This window comes from Amborella trichopoda, chromosome 8, assembly GCF_054954075.1.
Source record: "Amborella trichopoda isolate Santa Cruz 75 chromosome 8, AtrichopodaSantaCruz75HAP2 v2.0, whole genome shotgun sequence".
Lineage (NCBI taxonomy): Eukaryota > Viridiplantae > Streptophyta > Magnoliopsida > Amborellales > Amborellaceae > Amborella > Amborella trichopoda.
Window position 1 is genome coordinate 10004814 of NC_142343.1, and position 20260 is coordinate 10025073.

A 20260-nucleotide genomic window follows, 5' to 3' on the forward strand; every position below is an offset into this window, starting at 1 on the left:
ACCTTTTTTCTAATCATTTTCTTAGAATATAATGGTAATCTGTTCTCTCACAAATATAAATAAATAATGGTAATCTGCATTTGAGCCATGCCATTTCCTGTTAGTTGTTTTATCCTCTTTTTAGTTACATTTTGTGTTTTATGCAAATTAATTTTTTTGGACTGTATTAAACTTCTCTTAATGGAGTCAACCGCTATGTCTATGTCGATTCTTGCTTAGATCTTATGATGATATTTTTGCTTTTGATGAAATGGGTGTCTTTATTCACGGGTTTTGTTAATGCAATAACAGAAATATGCAAAGTATGTCGGGCTGAAGAGAGATTTCCGCCTTGATCTGGTATGTATTAAGATCAAGACATTAAATGACCTACCAGATTAGAAATATGTAAGGTTAAGGTTACTGTACTTTTCTATTTCACAGTTAGTAACTAATGCGTAATATGTAAATATCAATCTAAAATTTTGAATGCTCATAAATTTGATGATGTAGTTTTTTATGATACTGAATATCTTACGACAATCTTGTGCAAATGTATATCTCAATCAAAACTCTCTTGTGGGATTTGGGCACTGCCATGTTTTCCAACAGATGGTGAAGTTACCACCCTACTTTGGAAGCATGCAGTCATAATGGTGCTCAATACTTAATATTGTGTTGTCTGCCAGTTTTACTGGCACCTTAAGAATCATTTATGACGGTTTGGAGTTTACTGTGTAGTCCACTGACTCATTCTTCTTCAATAGGAAATAAAGTATGCATTAAAAGAGTTGGTTACATGTGGAGGATGTTGACATCCCAATACATTGCAGAAATTTAATCTGGATATCCCTTGAGGAATCACGAGTGTTGGTTTCCTCAGGTATCTGATAATGCACGATCTATCCCTTCACAGGGCCCCTTCTTTTTTACTTTCCATTTGGTTTATGGTTTATTTCTTCAGAAACTATTTGCCCATTTTTCTTGTATGAATCTTATCAGTACATCAACATGCTTATGAAATTGATGAATGGCGTGCCAATGTCAGTTACCTTTCTGTGCTGCATTTTTTTTTTGGGGAAATTAAGGCTTGAATGTTCTCCTTTTAAGTTCTCTTTGCTCCATTCAACTTCCTTCCATCGATATGGAATTTATATATTGGTAAATGTATACATATTGTCCTTGCTTAGACTCAAATTTGTTGTGCCAATTGCTTAGCATTAAAAATACTGTGTGCTAATAACTCATCTGTTTTAGTATTATATGTATACGCAGCATGTCTTGACTGCTAGAGTAGCATGTGTATCCTAATATATTGGCACGTTATGCAACATATATTTTGTAGCATACATACTGTGTATCCGTAGTACGGCATGCCTAACTTCGAGGTATTCACGTTTGTATGTGTGCCAAGGTATCTTTTGTGTCTGGTGTGTGTATATATTAATGGATACTGTACACTAGGATGCACATAAACAGAGACCATACACAGTGCTTGCACACAATGCATGCATATGCCAAGGGAAAAATGGATACCTGCCAAGGGAAAAATGGATACCTTTCTCCTTATCAGAGCCCAACACAGACACATACAAATATATATGATGAGGACAAAGGGGAGTTTTTGCCAGGAGAAAAATGAATGTTATTCCTTCTGTGCCAGAGTTTCCCTGTTTAAATACATTGCCATATGAGAGAGCATGTAATATATGTATTGGTGAAGTGAGTTCGAACTGACTAGGCTTTTTCCAAAAAAGAGCCGTCCAAAGGCAAAACAACTAATTGGGAGATCATGGTTAACCTACCCAGAGAAACAAGATAGGCAAGCACGTGGCACTGATGGAACAAGGAATTAACGGTCTTTCTTAATAAAAGATATTAGAATTATTATAAAGAATATGACATCATCTCAAAATCAAGCTGCCATGAATTGTTCAGATTGATCTTGTGAAGGACATGAGAAGAGTCATGAGCAGAGGACCTTGGTTTGTTGGTGGCTGAATGATGGAGTTTAGCGAGTACAACATTCAACCGGGCCTCAGAGCCCACAAGATAAACTCTACCCCAATTTGGATTAGAATACCTAACTTCCTTTACTACCTTTGGACACTGGAGGTTTTGGGTTACATTATAGTATCGAAAGGCAAATTGGCTTCAATGGATAGTGCCATAAAAGTCCACAAACAAAGTGCCTGTGCCGGGGTTTGTGTAGATGTTCAACCCAGTGTTCTAAAATGTAGGATGCGGCCGTATGCGTTGGGGGGCCGATGCATCGATGTGGTTCGATGCGGTTCGGATGCGGGTGCATCGCCGTGATGCTGTCAATAAATATAAAAAATTCTAAAAAATCTAAAAAATAAGTTAATGCATAGAAAAAAATATGGAGGTGATATATGTGATAGTAGGTATTTAGTTTATTCATTGACTCCAAAAGTATTAGCTGTCGGAGATTTGGTATCCTCTATCCTCTGATAGAAATTAGAAACTTGAAACTAGCTTCATAAAACATTCAACAATCAACAACCATAAGCACAACCACAAACCTTAAAGTTACAAAATGCTACAAACTAAAAGTCTATGAAGGTTAAAGAGTTCAAAAGTCAAGCTCAAGAACAGTGAATACAATCATCATCATTTCTCAAGTCTTGAGAGTGAGATTCTAAATTTCAATTTTTCATATCCTAATCAGAGAAGTTATCTTGAGAGTCTTCATCATCACTATACTAGTCCCAGCTCTAATCCTTTGTGCTCTAGTGTTAGGCCGTTCTTCTTCATTAGCCCCAATGGCTAGCTTGACCTCAAATCAAGTAAGATCCTCACCCTCAAGCACACGCTTTATTTGTGGATCTATAATCCATTCACTCGTGCAATCACCATCAGCTTCATACAATTGAATAGGGTTGAGATCTATGCGCTTTTGATACCTCTCCCTAAGCCGCTCATTAGACCGCACATAAACCCAATCATTCAACTTCTTTTGCTCCAACTTATTTCTTTTTTTGGTATGGAGCTGTGGCAGAAAACAAGGAAACAAGCAAAAGTAACATATGTTATTTTCTTCTTTCTACTTTTACACTTCTTAGATAAATTAGATTTTAGAAAATTGAAAATTGAAATTTAAATCCAAGAAATAAAGATTAAGGACTTACATTCTCAAATGCACTCCAACTGTGTTCCCAACCAGATGAGCTACATTTGAGACTCAACACTTGAATAGTGAGACGTTGTAGATTTGGTGTCTCGCTTCCATATAATGGTCACCATGCAGCTGTATACTATTTTATAACTTAGATTTTAGATAAATATTTTATTATTTGTATAAATGGAACTATACATAAAGTCATAAACAAGTAAAAAATTGTAAAGTAAACAAAACAAAAATTAGAATTACTTTTGGCCTTTACCTGGATCTTTAGTATCCCTGTTTCGAGTAGTATTCTCTCTCCCAAAGTTTCCCAAGGTTAACTTGAATTTAATCAATTATTGACTCTGAATCTCATCTTGGATATATTTGTCAGGATCCAACCTCTCAAGCACATCTAAGAACCCACCATTTATTACATGATCAGACTCAATGGATGGGTGCTTGTAGTGAAGAGATGGATTTAGAAAGTAACCGGTTGAATGGAGCAGCCTGTGAAGTTGGGTATCCCATCTCCTATCAATAATTCAAAGTATGGCCTTGCATTTATTTTCATCATCCTTTAAACTCTTTTTTACCTCTCCTCATGCCTTAGTCATTGCCTCATGTATATCGCCCATGGCGGGTTTCACATCACCATCAACCAGTCGAAGCACTCTAACTAAAGAGCTAGCCACCTCCAATGCAAGAAATATTTGATTCCAAAAAGATATATTCAGAATAATTTGTTTAACCTTTCTCCCATCCCCGATGCTTTGACCACTTATTTTGACTCTATTGCTCTGAAGCAAATATGGTCCTCAAGGCATTTTTTCGCTTGCATAGGCTTCAAAGAGTGAGAAATGATGTGGCAAATCTAGTGATACCTGGTCTTACTAATTCTCTTTTCTTTGTAAAAGTTCTCATCATGCTAAGGACCATGGTGTGATTATAAATAAATCTAACAACAAACATAGCTTTTAAAATCACCCCACTAAATAAAGATATTGTACCCATTTCCTTAAGCATGAGATTAATACAATTAGCTGCGCAAGAAGTCCAAAACATATGTGTCCTCTTCAAAGTAAAAAATGCCCAGCTTTAGCATAATTGGCACCCTTGTCAGTGACAATTTGTACCGCATGTTTCTCTCAAACAAACTCTTCAGTCTCATCCATCAAGCCACATAAGTATGTAGCATCATGTGCCTTGTCTGAAGCATCAACAGACTTAACAAAAAAAGTACTTGTTGGACAGTTAACCAACTAATTAATGAATTACCTTGACTTCCCATCGGACTATTCATCATACATAATAGTGGCCCCATACTTCTCCCACCCTTCTCTTTGAGAAATCAAAATTTTGCTAACATCAAATACAACATCTTTTAATAAGGGCTCCCTAATCTCATGTAGTGAAGGAGGAATAAGTCCTGGGCCAAATTGCTCAAATGCTTGGACCATACATGCAAAACTATCGAGGGTTATAGTATTAAAAGGAATGCCGGCAATATAAAACCACTTTGTAATGTACTTACATACCAACTTCCTCTCTTCTTTATTGTATTGATTTTCAATTGTGGTTTGTTTTGTTTTTTTTCTCCTCTCCTGAACCACAATTTCAAGGTTAGGGCTGAAAAAACATCCATTGGCCGCTTAGAGGTGGTTTTTTTATCCAACACTATCACCAATATTTATAACCCTCTCTTTTGAGATTGGAGTACCCCTTTGCCTCATTATAACTTTTGATATATCCTCCTCCTCATCATCATCAAATAATTGCATATCATCAATTGATTCTTTTCTTTTCATTTTTTCTTTTTTTAAGCTATCCATGTATTATCTAATCTCCCTTTTTATCTCTTTGGTAGCTTGTGGGCATGCTCTTACATTCCCAGAAATACCGGTTAAGTGTTCTTTTTACTAAAAAATACCTCTCATATAAGTATTTCCACAAAGCATACAAATCACATAATTTCGATCTTTCGGTTTTCCCAGTTTGACATATTTCCAAGCCGGATTCTTATTACTAGAAGATTGGGAGAATACATTGCTCCAAAAAAGAGTATTACTGTAGTAGACAAAAAAAGTTACTGGTTACTTGAAGCAAGTATCAATTTCTTCATGGCCCTTAAAACCCTAAATTTATTGTCACAACTTCGCCTAAAGTTCCTCAAATCAACACCCAACAGATACAAATCAACAACCAAGCATCAACCAATACAAAAATTGAAGAACTTCAAAAAAATAAATTTTCGCCAATATTTTTTTTGATTCATTCGATCCCAAAAAAGCCACAGATGTGGCTGAAAAATAATGTTTGGGGGTTTAATAACCCCTCAAACCTTTTCCCCCTTTTTTGGGGGTCAAAAAGTCCTAAATACCCCTGCCCGCGGGGTTCATTTTCATAAAATTGGTGGACTGCATATGCGGGATTATGCGCTCTGTGCGGGATATGGCCGCATATGCGGAGAGATGCGGGCGCATCTCTCCAGAGTGCATATGCAGGAATTTGCGATGCGTGCCGAGCACATAAAGCTTGATGCAGCCGCTTATGCGGCGACGCGGCCGCATTTTAAAACTCTGGCTCAACCTGAATCTACACTCCCAGCTGAAGTCCAGCTGAAGTATGAGTCACACCAAGAAAAGATATGAGTCACTCCAAGAAAAGATAAAGCTTTTGCTCAAAAAATCGAGTACGAGCGAGTACCCATTTTTCTTTCAATGAATGGCTCTCGGCCACAACTCCTTCTGATGCTCCAAAGCCAACTCTTATTGTTTGGGGGTATTTTGGTCTAAAATAAAATGTCACCAGACTTAAGGAGTGACGATGTCCAGCCAAATATTCTCGGCACGATAACTACTAGAATACCGAAGGAACCACTGGAAATGGCTACAATATGTAAAAAGCAGTCTCATAATAAATCAACATATAAAAAACCCCTTGAATATGATGAAAGGAAACTCCTTGCCAAAACCGAGAAAGATCCGAGCCGAATCAAGCGATATCTCACCAATTGGACGCTCTAGAATGAGGCACGCTCAAACTTGGGTCAAAATAGATCAAAATCATAATCTGACCATTGAATCCTTAATCCAGGGCACTTCGAGGCTACCCTCTATAAACCAAGCCAATCCAATGCCGGATGACTAAGATATTGCCCGATGAAGCTCAACTGTCCATCTCACAATATTGATAAAACGTTGGGAGATTGGGCACGGTTAAATCCTTGTCAAATTGGGTCTAACTGGCGACCAGAAGGTTCTAAACCTCAATCTAAGGTTTCATGAGTTGTCTAAAAATCTGACCGACCTAACAGAGGATAACCAAAATATGGCCCGACAAAGCTTAATCGTCCATCTCACAACACTGATCCAAGGCCAATTTACAAAGACTCCTGAAGATATAAAAAGCTGAATGGCCCAAGAAATTTATGGATTAAAGGTATTAAGTTGGCAGGCTACAGTCCAAATTTGAGAAAAGAGATATAGCCTCTCGAACGACATGAACCATCGGCATGTTCCACCTAAATTGGTCTAACTTTACAACAGGACCGCAAGAAATAACTGGCCAATGACCTTCAAATTTCCATGCGAGTAAGTTGATGATGATAATAGCTTTTGGTAATATAATTGTTACACCTCATGTATGAAGTGTAACCTAATAAAATAAAATAATATGGTATCTTAAGAATTTAAATAGGACAGGTGAGGACTTCCACCCTAGAAAATTTTTGAGATCTTTCTCTCTCTAGTCGAAACGTAGTGAGCTCTTTCTCTCTTTAGCCGAATTTTTATCGGAAGCTCCCTCTCAAATATTTTAAGTAAGTGACTTCATTATCTTGAAAACTAATCCGTTCTTTTTAAAAATGAAATGAAATAATTACTTTTGCTTGTTATCATGAATTTTAGGCGCGATAAATTTTATGCGCAAGCAACCTCATTATTTTGACAAAATAATATTTTTAATAAAATTGTGATATTTTATCTATGTTAAAAATCTTAAATGCTGTAAATTCTTAGAAAAATAAATTTATTTATTTTTCTTGTCTATTGTTAGAAAATTTTAGATACTGTAAAATTATTAAAAATAAATGTGATATTTCTGCTTTTAGTAAAATTATGAGATTTCTCTCTACTGTTTTTGAATATTTAGACATTGTAAATTTTATGTGCAAATGACTTCCTTATTATTTGAAAACTGATATTTTTGCAATTGATTATAGCATTGTCTGTGAAATGTTTATTTACGAATTAACATCCCATAAATTGTGATAATTCCGTATTCTTGAATTTCTATAAGAATTTTTCTATGCATATTAGATTGGCAATTATGCTAAAATGTCTTTACGAACTGCTACCTTTCTAAATTTGAGCCCAAAATATTTGACTGGTTATTTTTTAGATGTTATTGAAAGTGATTGTTATTAATAATTTCAGTGATATGTTGAGTACATGATATTGTTGCTTTCGAATGTTTAAAGAGATTTAGAAATACTTTAAGTATGCAAGTGGACTCATCCGGTTCATCGGTGAGGTATGAGTGGACTTATCTGGTCGCCGGTAGGGATTAAGTGGACTCATCCGGTACGCCGGTGAGGTATAAGTGGACATGCAGGGATTAAGTGGACCTATCTGGGACATCAAAAGGGATTAAGTGTACCCATTAGGATGCTGATAGGGTATATAGGTGACCTACTTGGGATGCCAGTAGGGTAATTTGTGAAATCTTTTGAATTATGCACTGTCGTTAAAATGTTATATGCATTTCAATTATTCGGATTATATTTAATTATGCATTTTTGAAAGTGAAACTGCTAATGCATTTCTGTTAATAGATCTCCTTTTTGAAAATATTGATATCTTTCAACCATGATTATTTTTAGGATTATGATGATCACTTACTGAATAGCCAAAAACGTCAAATTATGATAAACATTTTTTCAGGATAACTGCGGTTTTATTTTGAGTGCTTGTCAGGATCAACTCTAGAAGATATTGTAGTTGTGCTTACACTTTTTTTTGTTACTTTGTAAGAATTCGCCACTGTAAATTTGTCCTATCAAGAGATGTATATATGTTTTGACTGTCACATCTCAGGAATATCAGTATTGTAAATTCTTGGGGCGTGTCAAATTATGGTATCAGAGCAATAGGTTTAAGATTCTTAGGAAATTTAAAAAGAATGTACCTAAAATCACATTTATTGCGTGTACAGACCGGGACGAGGTCAAGATCCAGAATAGCAGAAGCTAATATGGAAGGAATTCACAAAGCCTTGAAAAATATGGTTGCTCTATCAGATGGAAAACAACAATTCACCTAGGCAGTCAGTTACGGGAAATGGTGGGAGTAATATCGAACAATTTAAGAAATTGAACCCACCTTCTTTTAAGGGTGCTATAAACCCACTGGAAGCCGAGGGATGGATTATGCAATTAGAGAAAATATGTGAGGTAATGGAATATCCTGATGATAGGAAGGTGGCCTTGGCAGTTTTTATGTTAGAAAGAGAAGCACAACATTGGTGGCGAATGGCAAAAGGAGTATTGGTCAAAGAAAACAAACCCTTGACTTGGGAGGTATTTCTAGAAGCATTTTATGAAAAGTATTTTCCAGATTTTATTCCAGACCAAAAAGAAATGGAATTTTTGGAATTAATCCAAGGAAACCGAACAGTAGCACAGTACGAGGCCAAGTTTATTGAATTGGCCAGATTTGTACCATATATGATTAACAATGAGGCAAGAAAGGTGAAAAAATTTGAAAGGGGTCTCAGACCAGCTATTAGAAGTAGAATATCAGTCTTAAAATTGAGAGCTTATTTGAAATAGTAGATCGAGCCCAAATTGTCGAAAAAGATTTTGAAGATTACCAAAAGATGAAAAATCAGAAACGTCAGGTTAGACCCACACCATCTAATCGACAACAGCTTGAAAGGGCAAACAAGAAGCCAAGCCTTTGCCACCTCAAAGCCCAATAGAACCATGTAAAAAATATGGGAAAAACCATGGATCGAGCCCTTGTTATTGGAATACTGGAGCCTGTTGTAAATGTGGAAAATTGGGGCACCGGATTAGAGAATGTCCTTGCTTACAGATGCAACAGCTTCCAAAGCAGGGAGAAATAGCTCAAAAGCCTCAGATGAAGGGAAGAGTATTTGCGATCACCTAGCAAGATACTCGGGTCTCAAAATCAGTGATCCAAGGTACTCTTATTATCTTTCAAAAAGTAGCTCTTGTTTTGATTGATCTTGGATCTACTCATGTATTTGTGTCATCACACTTTTTATGCCACTTAAAGGTAGAACCAGAACAATTAGAATACATTTTAGAGGTAGCCACACCGATGGGAAATTCAAATGACACTAATATAGTGTACAAATCCTGTGTAATAAAGATAGAAGAAAAGGAACTGTTGGTTGATTTAATACTCCTAGAAATTCAAGATTTTGATGTAATCTTAAGCATGGATTGACTTTCTGTATACCATGCAAGTATTGATTGTTACAAGAAAATGGGTACTTTTAGTATTCCGAATCAACCAGTATTTTACTTCCATGGTATCAAAGAAGACTCCACATCATATTTAATCTTCTGTATTCGAGTTAATCGCCTCCTTCGAAAAGGGTGTCAAGGCTTTCTTGCCTATATCAAAGAAGATAGGAAGGAAGAGATAAATTTGGATACCACTCCGATTATCCCTGACAGGGAAATTGAATTCTCTATTGAATTATTGCTAGGGGTAGCCCCAATTTCTAAGGCACCTTACAGAATGGCACCTGCAGAACTTAAGGAACTTAAACAACAATTGGAAGAATTATTAGATAAAGGTTTTATCAGGCCCAGTGTGTCACCTTGAGGTGCTCCGGTATTATTTGTTAAAAAGAAAGATGGGACCATGAGATTGTGTATCGATTATAGACAGTTGAACCAAGTGACAGTGAAAAATAATTATCCATTACCTAGAATTGATGATTTATTTGATCAATTACAAGGATCACAAGTGTTTTCAAAAATTGATCTTAGATCTGGATACCATCAGCTTAAGATTAAAAGTGAAGATGTTCCCAAGACAGTTTTCAGAACAAGGTATGGCCATTATGAATTTTTAGTCATGCCTTTTGGACTAACCAATGCACCGGCTGCATTTATGGATTTGATGAATCGGGTCTTTAAGCCCTTTTTGGATAAATTTATTGTGGTATTCATCGATGATATTTTAATTTATTCCAAGAATCAGAACGAACATGAGTAGCATGTAAGAATGGTATTGCAAATATTAAGAGAAAAAAAATTGTATGCCAAACTTAGTAAATGTGAATTTTGGGTTGAACAAGTGATATTTTTAGGACATGTCATATCAAAGGAAGGTCTATCAGTTGATCCTTCAAAGGTTGAAGCCGTTGTTAATTGGAAACAACCAAGTAATGTGACTGAAGTTCGAAGCTTTTTAGGATTGGCAGGATATTATAGAAAATTTGTAGAAGGATTTTTCCGAATCGCAACCCCATTGATACAGAAAAATGTCAAATTTGAGTGGACAAGTGAATGTGATGAGAGTTTTCAAGAACTAAAAGTTCAATTAACTTCAACACCTATTTTAACTATTCCTGAGGGGAGTGGGGGATTTGTGATTTATAGTGATGCTTCACATAAAGGCTTGGGCTGTGTATTAATACAATATGGGAAAGTAGTGGCATATGCATCCAGACAATTGAAAGAATATGAGAAAAAATATCCAATTCATGACTTGGAGCTGGCTGCAATAGTATTCGCTTTGAAAATGTGGAGGCATTATCTATATGGTGAGCAATTTGAAATATACACGGATCATAAGAGCTTGAAGGACCTCTTCTCTTAGAAGGATTTAAATATCCAGCTGATAAGATGGATGGATTTCTTAAACGATTATGATTGTACTATCCATTATCTTTCAGGAAGAGCTAACGTTGTGGCCGACGCTCTAAGTAGAAAATCTACGGGAGTCTTAGCTCATCTAATGATCCAAGAAATGAGATTGTTAGAGAAAATAGTGGATTGGCATCCGACTCCGTCCATTAATGGTGTGGCAAGTATGATTGCCAACATTAAGGCAGAACCCCAATTAATCCAACAGATTCGATCTGCACAAAAGAAAGACCCTCAGCTTATAACAATTGTAGAAGAGGTGAAGCTGGGAAAGAGAGGTGAATTCTCTAAATGTAGTGAGGATTTGCTAAGATTCAAAAGTCGGATTTGTGTCCCGAATGATAAGAGTGTGAAGAAAGCTATCTTGGAAGAAGCACATCACTCTTGTTATACGATACATCCCGGAAGTATTAAAATGTATCAGGACCTGAAGAAAACCTTTTGGTGGAATAATATGAAAAAAGAAGTAGCAATATTTGTGTCTAAGTGCTTAACATGCCAGCAAGTAAAAGCTGAGCATCAAAGGCCCACTGGGTTGTTGCAGCCTTTACCCGTGCCAGAGTGGAAGTGGGAGCACATCTCTATGGATTTTTTCTCTGGCTTGCCTAGAACAAATTCAGGACATGATAGCATTTGGGTCATTGTGGACCGGCTAACCAAAGTTGCCCACTTTCTGTCGATTCGCACGACGCACACTTTGGATCGACTGGCCCAGTTGTACATTAAGGAAATAGTGCGATTGCAGGAGTTTCAATCAGTATTGTATCGGACAGGGATACTCGATTTACTTCTAAATTTTGGGTTAGGCTACAGTTAGCCATGGGGGACGTGACTCACCTTTAGCATGGCCTTTCACCCCTAAACTGATGGACAATCGGAGAGGACCATCCAAACCTTGGAAGATATGCTGAGGGCCTGTGTCATTGACTTTACAGGAAGCTAGGATGACCATTTATCCCTGATTGAGTTTGCTTATAATAATAGCTTCCAAGCCAGTATTCAGATGGCTCCATATGAAGCCCTGTATGAAAGAAAATGCAGGTCACCCATCTGTTAGGACGAGGTTGGTGAAAGAAAGCTTTTGGAGCCAGAAATTGTTCAGGTAACCACAGATAAGATAGCATTAATTCGAGAAAGGCTCAGGACAGCTCAGAGTTGGCAAAAGAGTTATGCCGATAACGGAAGGAGAGATCTTGAATTTGAGGAAGGTGATCGAGTTTTCTTAAAAATCTCACCAATAAAAGGCATTATGAGATTCGATAAGAAAGGAAAGCTGAGCCCACGTTACATCGAACCATTTGAAATCCTGGAAAGAATCGGAGGTGTCGCTTATAGACTTGCCTTACCACCCGAATTGGCAAACGTCTATAATGTCTTCCATGTATCATCACTACGAAAATATCAGCCCGACCCATCCCATATCTTGAAATATGAACCTTTATCGATCAGGAAGGACCTATCTTTCATTGAGCAGCCAATTTTAATACTAGATAGAAGGGTACAAATGTTGCGCAAGGAGATTCCTTTGGTCCGTATATTATGGTAGTACCATTCAAGAGAGGAGTCGACTTGGGAATGAGAAGACGATATCAGAGAAAAAATCCTTATCTTTTTCAATAATCAAGTACACAAATTTAGAGGACTAAATTTCTTCAAGGGGGGAAGAATGTAATAATCCTAAAATTTCAAAAAAAAAAAAAAACTTTTAATAAGTGATGGTCCATATGAGCATGATGGTCCTTAAGAACCATCACTACTTTCAAAAGCTTTTGGTTTAAGTTTTTGCTGCCTTGCCACGTCCTTTAGTGGACGTGGGCTTTAAATGTTCGAGTGCAATATAATTGTTACACCTCATGTATGAGGTGTAACTTAATAAAAAATAATAATAAGGTATCTTAAGAATTTAAATAGGACAGGCGAGGACTCCCACCTTAGAAAATTTTTGAGATCTTTCTCTCTCTAGTCGAAACACAGTGAGCTCTTTCTCTCTTGAGCCGAATTTTTATCGGAAGCTCCCTCTCAAATATTTTAGGTAAGTGACTTCATTATCTTGAAAAATAATCCGTTCTTTTTAAAAATGAAATGAAATAATTACTTTTGCTTATTATCATGAATTTTAAGTGCGATAAATTTTATGCGCAAGCAACCTCATTATTTTGAAAAATAATCTTTTTAATAAAATTGTGATATTTTATCTATGTTAGAAATCTTAAATGCTCTAAATTCTTAGAAAAATAAATTTATTTATTTTTCTTGTCTATTGTTAGGAAATTTTAGATACTGTAAAATTATTAAAAATAAATGTGATATTTCTGCTTTTAGTAAAATTGTGAGATTTCTCTCTACTGTTTTTGAATATTTAGACATTGTAAATTTCATGTGCAAATGACTGCCTTATTATTTGAAAACTGATATTTTTGCAATGTGAAATGTTTATTTACGAATTAACATCCCATAAATTGTGATAATTCCGTATTCTTGAATTTCTATAAGAATTTTTCTATGCCTAGTAGATTGGCAATTACGCTAAAATGTCTTTACGAACTGCTACCTTTCTAAATTTGAACCAAAAATATTTGACTGGTTATTTTTGAGATGTTATTGTGTGATTGTTATTAATAATTTCAGTGATATGTTGAGTACATGATATTGCTACTTTCTAATGTTTAAAGAGATTTATAAATACTTTAAGTATGCAAGTGGACTCATCCGGTTCACCGGTGAGGTATAAGTGGACCTATCTGGGACACCGGTAGGGATTAAGTGGACTCATCCGGTAAGCCGGTGAGGTATAAGTGGACATGCAGGGATTAAGTGGACCTATCTGGGACACCTAAAGGGATTAAGTGGATCCATCAGAACGTTGATGGGGTATATAGGTGACCTACTTAGGATGCCAGTAGGGTAATTTGTGAAATCCTTTGAATTATGCACTGCCGTTAAAATGTTATATGCATTTCAATTATTCGGATTATACTTAATTATGCATTTTTTAAAGTGAAACTGTTAATGCATTTCTGTTAATAAATCTCCTTTTTGAAAATATTGATATCTTTCAACCATGATTATTTTTAGGATTATGATGATCACTTACTGAGTAGCCAAACTCATCAAATTATGATAAACATTTTTTCAGGATAACTGCGGTTTTATTTTGAGCGCTCGTATCAACTCTGGAAGATATTGTAGTTGTGCTTAAACTTTCTTTTGTTACTTTGTAAGAATTCACCACTGTAAATTTGTCCTATCAAGAGATGTATATATGTTTTGACTGTCACATCTCAGGAATATCAGTATTGTAAATTCTTGGGGCGTGTCAATAAAGCTTCGACATACAGTGGAATTTTTGACAGTCTCAGAATTGCCCCAGAACGGGTCAGAATTTTTCTAAGCATTCTAAAAGGCTACCTTCTAAGTTTTGTCGTAATCCGACATGTCTAAGGCAATGCAAACAAAGAAACAATTTCGAAAAAATCAGTCTCTAGCACCTTGAAACGTACTCCGTAACTAAAACTCTATTTTCGGTGCGTCAAACAGCTATGGGACTGCCACCATTCGATCCGGCACGGTAAAAAACCCCTATGAGTCAAGTTTCGGCTTAATCAAATGCTCTAGAACAAAGTTATGGGTAAAAGATCGAAAAGGGGTAGGTTGCACACTATTCCCGTGCGCCCTCCCTGTACCAAATCACCATTGATGGTGACTGTTTTTACAGTCACGAGCCGCAACTTCGAAGACGCATATCTCACTCGTCTTGAGTCGGATCACCCTCAAATTTGGGGAGTGTATTTGTCTTTTCAAGACGAGCGTTTTGATATGTGGCACGTCTCGTAACGATACCCGAGCAAGGAGAAAAACTAGAGAGAAGTTGGCGATTCATGAAGATAGTTGCAAAAAATTTAGCAGCAGCACGCCTCGTGCGAGCGGCCATATCACGGCCCTTGCGTACCCGATCGACGCGAAACCAATTGCATTATGTATGTAAGGTCCGAGGTTATGTTTGGTCCGAACCTCACGTACGATGAACGGTTGGATTCGGCACACGAAGGCGTCAAAGTTGCTACAGATTCCAGCCGCCAGATTTTCAGATTCTGGCCAAAAACCCAAGACGACAAAATCTTTGATCGGACACGAAATCGAGCTGCTTTTGTTGCAACGTGATTGTGACGGCATGCTTAGTGTAATTCTGCAAAGAATCCAAAGAAAAACATCAAGAAACGAGCACACTATCGATCCAAAATTTCCAAGATCTATGCAAATTTCGAGTCGCATGATCGTGGCCTAAAAACGCGATTCATGGCTCGAAGTTGGTATCAATTCGATCGTCATGCCGAGTCCGACAAGAAAGCAATTATCTTTCGGCCAAACAGATGCCAGAGCAACCCCGAATCATCCATGGAAGATCACACAAGTTCTACAGCAGCAGCATGGGCTGTCTTGAAATTTCATATATTGTTGGGCAGGGGCAAAACAGTCCTTTTGCACCCATTTTTAGAATTTTTCTTAATTCAATTAAATTGTAATTATTATCAATTTAGATAGTTTTTGGGCGTATACCCATGTTTAGGTCCCAATTCTATAAGTACATGCAAAACCTAATTGTAAAGGGTTCTTCCCTAGCTTCCCTCATTCTTCAATTTCATGAATAAGATTTGAGAATTTTACATTGAGATTGTGGGTGTGTTTTGGAGAGAGAGAGGAGAGAGAAGAAAAAATTTGGTACTCTTTGTTAAAGGTAACTTTCTCTCTCCTCTCATCTCTTTTCCTCTCTCCTCTCGTCAATCTCTTTCTCTCTCCTCCTCTCGTCCATCTCTTTTTCTCTCCTCTTGTCTATCTCTTTCTCTCTCCTCCCCTCATTTATCTCTTTCTCTCTCCTCCCCTGTCTATCACGTTCCTTCTCTCTCTTCTATCTTTCCTTTCTTTCCCCACTTTCCTAATCTCTCTCTTCTTCCTTTCTCCCTGTTCTCTTCTCTCTCTTTTCCATTCATGCATGGCAGAGCTTATCGCCGGGCATGATGTTCTTCTCTCCCTGGAACGTAAACAGTGAGCTGAGCCTTAACCCGAGTGACAGGCTGGGCCTTTGTCAAAGTTCTCTTCTGTCACTTCTCTATCATGGACGGCGAAAGCTCATCGCCGTCCATATTTTCTCTCTCTTCTCCCTCTGTCATGGACGGCGAAACTCCATCGCCGTCCATGTTTTCTCAATTCTCCCTTTCCTATGTCATGAACGACAGAAGCTCATCGTCGTCCATGTTTTCTCTCTCTTCTTATTTCTCTGTCATGGACGGCAGAGGTTCATCGCCGTCCATGTTTTCTCCCTCGTCTTATTCCTCTGTCATGGAGGGCGGAATCTCATCGCCGTCCATGTTTTCTCTTTCTTCTCACTCCTCTGTCATGGACAGCGGAAGCTTTTCGTCGTCCATGTTTTTTCTCTCTTATTATTCCTCTGTCATGGACGGTGGAAGCTCATCGTCGTCCATGTTTTCTCTCTCCTCTGTCATGAACGACAGAAGTTCATCGCGGTCCATGTTTTCTCTTTCTTCTGTCTTGGACAGCGGAAGTTCATCGCCGTTCATATTTTCTCTCTCCTCTGTCATGGACGACGGAAGCTCATCTCCTCTATATTTTCTCTATCCTCTGTCATGGATGGTAGAAGCTCATCGCCATCCATATTTTCTCTCCTCTGTCATGGACGACAGAAGCTAATCGTTGTCCATGTTTTCTCTCTCCTCTGTTATGGACGGTGGAAGCTCATCACCATCCATGCTTCTCTCCCTTTCTCTCTCCTATGTCATGGACGGCAGGACCTCATCGCCATCCATGTTCCCCTTCTTTTTTCTCTCTCTCTCTTCCTCTTCTTTCTCTCCCTTCTTTCTTTCTTTTCCCCCTTTTCTGTTCTTTCTCATTGCTCCTCGCTTCTTCTTTTCCTCTCTCTCTCTTCCCTTTCTTCTTCTTACATGCACAACATTGGTAGTACTGTGCATGCCTCTCTTTCTCTTTTCTTTCTCCTTCTCTCTTTTCCTCCTGTTTGACCAAGGGAGGCTAAGTCAAGCACTGCCATGGTAAGTCTCATCGTCTAGCAGTATTGTTGTTGTGCCGGTCTTAGTTACCGTGCCCGTCTTACTGCTACGATAGGTTAGCCATCGTGCCAGGCTGGTCAGTGATCGTTCTGTCATCTAGTGGTATTGCCGTTGTGCCGGTCTAGTTACTGTGCCCACCTTGCTACCACGCCGGGTCAATCACTTGCTGGTTTAGCTACTGTGTTAGTTTAGCCACTTGGTCAAATTCTTATCTTTCCCATTCCTCTATTCTATCTCTTTCTTCTTCTATTCTATCCTCTTACTGTTTTTCTTCATTTGAATGTGCATGCCTATGTGCATTCGCCCAAGGACAAGGTGGGGTCCCTTGGCCCACTTGTCTTGTGAAATTAACCATGTGTGTGTAATTATAGAAACAGGAGAGTACAGGCCAAGGGAGGCGATTTCGAACCAGTTGAAGGACTGGGGGGACTTTCTTCGTGATCTAAGAGGGCGCCCACGAGAGCCAGCCCGAGTAAGTCTCGAACCCACCTTAAATTCCTCTCTCATCGGTTGGTATACCTGCCCTTGTTTCCGAACAAGGTTCCCGAGAGAGCGATCTCAAGTCCCAGGTTCCCTTCGAAACCCGAGACACGTGCCACCAGGTCATTCAGATCCGGAGGGCGAGATCGAGGTACCTAACCAAGCATGTATGACACCTTAATGCTGTCCAAAGACTTCCGAATGGCACTAATCTGAGCGCTAACCTGCCCAGAGGATTACCAAGCCCAAGTACATATAGAGGTCGATCCTGTATTGCTCGCTAATGCCGTGGCAGTCACCTTTATTGATGATGATTGAAATTTCATAACCCCCCTTTGGTCGTATCTGGAGAGTTTACATGCCCAATTTATTTTAAGGATTATGCTTGATGGACGCCGGCTGTTAACTTGCTGAACATGAGGGTGTTGGCACGAATTGGGCTTGGGTCGAACATTTGAAACCATCAAATCTCACTGTTCACAATTTTAATCAATCAGGAGAAAGGCCAGCTGACAATATCAATTTGAAGCTCAAAATTGGCGACTTTAATACCTATGTGCAAATTCATGTCATTGAGGATACCTCCTATAATATACTCCTTGGGCGGCTGTGGCTCCATTATAATGTTGTGGTCCCATCTACCCTCCACCAGTGTTTCAAATATTGCCGAGATGGGAGACAACATATTGTCTATGCCGATAAGAGACCCCCACGAACGCCCCCCCCCCTCCAAAAAAACAAAAAAATCCCACACCACCGAAACACATGCACAAACACACAACAATGCCATTAAGATCCGATTTTTATGTTATATCGAGAATCTTATATAGACAACTCACACCTGTTTTGGACAACAACATCTGTTCTAGTTTCAAGATAAGTTGTTATTTTCGTCGAGTATGTGTTCTTTTGTGGATAGAACTTTGGCCTTCCTTTCCATCATGGAAATGGTTAAAAAGACCCTTTTGACAGCTCGTTTCTTCATCTAATATATTGACCATGATGTAGGACAAAATTATTCTTTTTCTTAATTTTTATTTAATTTCAAATGATGTATATTTTGATTTTGGTTTAAGGGTTTTTAAGTTTTTTTAGGGATTTTGAGGTTTTTCTTTTTATGTTTTATTTACTATTCAAGGGTAGTGTTCACTGGTTACTGTTCACTGTGGTTAAATTGTCATTACAACTTTTGCGTTGAAGTTAGGGTTTTTTGGGGGTTATTTAATTATTGTATGGACATTTGATGTTTCAAAAATTATAGTATATAAGAGGTGTGTGGGGCCTTGAGGGGGTCGTTTTGCATGACTGTTAGAAATTGAAAGAGAAAGAAAAGCTTAGGCATTTGAAATCCTAGCTTGGGTGTGGAGAAGAAACCCTAGGTTTCTTTAAATTGTGCTTGTGTTTGGCTTTGTTTCTTTCTGATTTTACTGTTTTCTCAAATTTCCTACATCAATTTGGTATTAGAGCTTAGGGTTCCTTCAACAACAAAAGTAGGAAACTACTGACAAGTCTAGGGTTTGTTAATTTTGGGCCAAGTTTTGCCAAATCAGCCTAGTTTTTTGCTATTTTCAGTGTGTTTTTGTTGATTATCTGCCTAAGATTTGCGATTTTGGCAAATCCATGGCAGCAAAAAGGGGCTATGCAAGGGGGTTTCCGCAGATATACTTTGTGATCCCAGAGATGAAGATATTGAGGAGCTTAAAAGGCAAGTTCAGCAGCTGGTACAGAAATTTGCGAGCATCATTCATGGGCAAGACAATGATCATTTTGCGCAAGAAGATGTCGGGTACCACCTTTTCACTTCCGTGCTGTGTGAAGAGTCGAGTGAAGAGAAAAGTATAGACGACCTAGACATGGGGAACATCACTCTAGGGTTTTAGATTTGAAGGAGGACATTCTTGATTTTGACGCAGATTGTATCCAAAATCAGATGGTTGTAAATTGGGATTTGCCCCCATTCCTAGATATATCCTTAGATGAATGACATATTCTCTTAAGAGATCTGAATTATGATAAGGATCAAGATGAAGATGATGAAGATGTTTTGGAAGAGGATTTTTCTTGCGAAGAATGTGGAGAGAAGGCAACAAGGGGATTGATTAAAATCACGGTCTTGATGATCTCAAAAATATCAAAGAGGTGGACCATTCAAGAGATTTCAGACATTGGAATCAAAATTCACAACAAAAGTGTGGTCGACTCATAAACCACAAATCATGGCCTTGGTTTCAGAGAGTAATGAAATACAAGTCGAGAAAGTCTCAAAAGGCCAGAAAATTGAGTTTGAAGTTTCCTATGAAAATTTCAATACGAGTTTAGGGATAACCAAATTTGATAAGTTTGTATCAATTCCTTATTATAAATACCATGAGTAGTTTTTTGGGGATTTATTCTTACCCCGGATAATATTTTGAGCCAACAAAGAAGATAAAAGTTGAAGAAGGTGGTTTTGATGCTAAGTTCATCTTAGCTCACTTCAAAACTTGAGGATGAGTTTCCTCCAATTAGTAGAGAATGATACAAGAGAAAATTATTCTTATTTTTATTTTTCATTCAATTTCAAAGGATGTATATTTTGATTTTAATTTTAGGACTGTTTAAGTTTTTTTAGGGATTCTAAGGTTTTTCTTTTTATTTATATTATTGATTGGATTCTATTCACAAATACTGTTCACATGTTGTTGTTCACAG

At 37.7% G+C, this 20260-nt stretch overlaps 1 protein-coding gene across 3 annotated transcripts in view; it reads left to right on the forward strand.

Annotated features, from left to right (window-relative positions):
- The first annotated feature begins 291 nt into the window (after positions 1-291).
- The window catches only part of LOC148780776 (sialyltransferase-like protein 5), a 35175-nt gene continuing 15206 nt past the window's right edge, over positions 292-20260 (forward strand). Inside the window, exon 1 of one of the 3 annotated variants that reach the window (XM_088874583.1) lies at positions 292-339. The gene's annotated coding sequence lies outside the window, so the exon portion shown is untranslated. Of the gene's footprint in view, positions 340-746; positions 863-20260 lie in introns of those variants that run through there. The other 2 variants (XM_088874582.1, XM_088874581.1) reach the window with 2 other exon arrangements.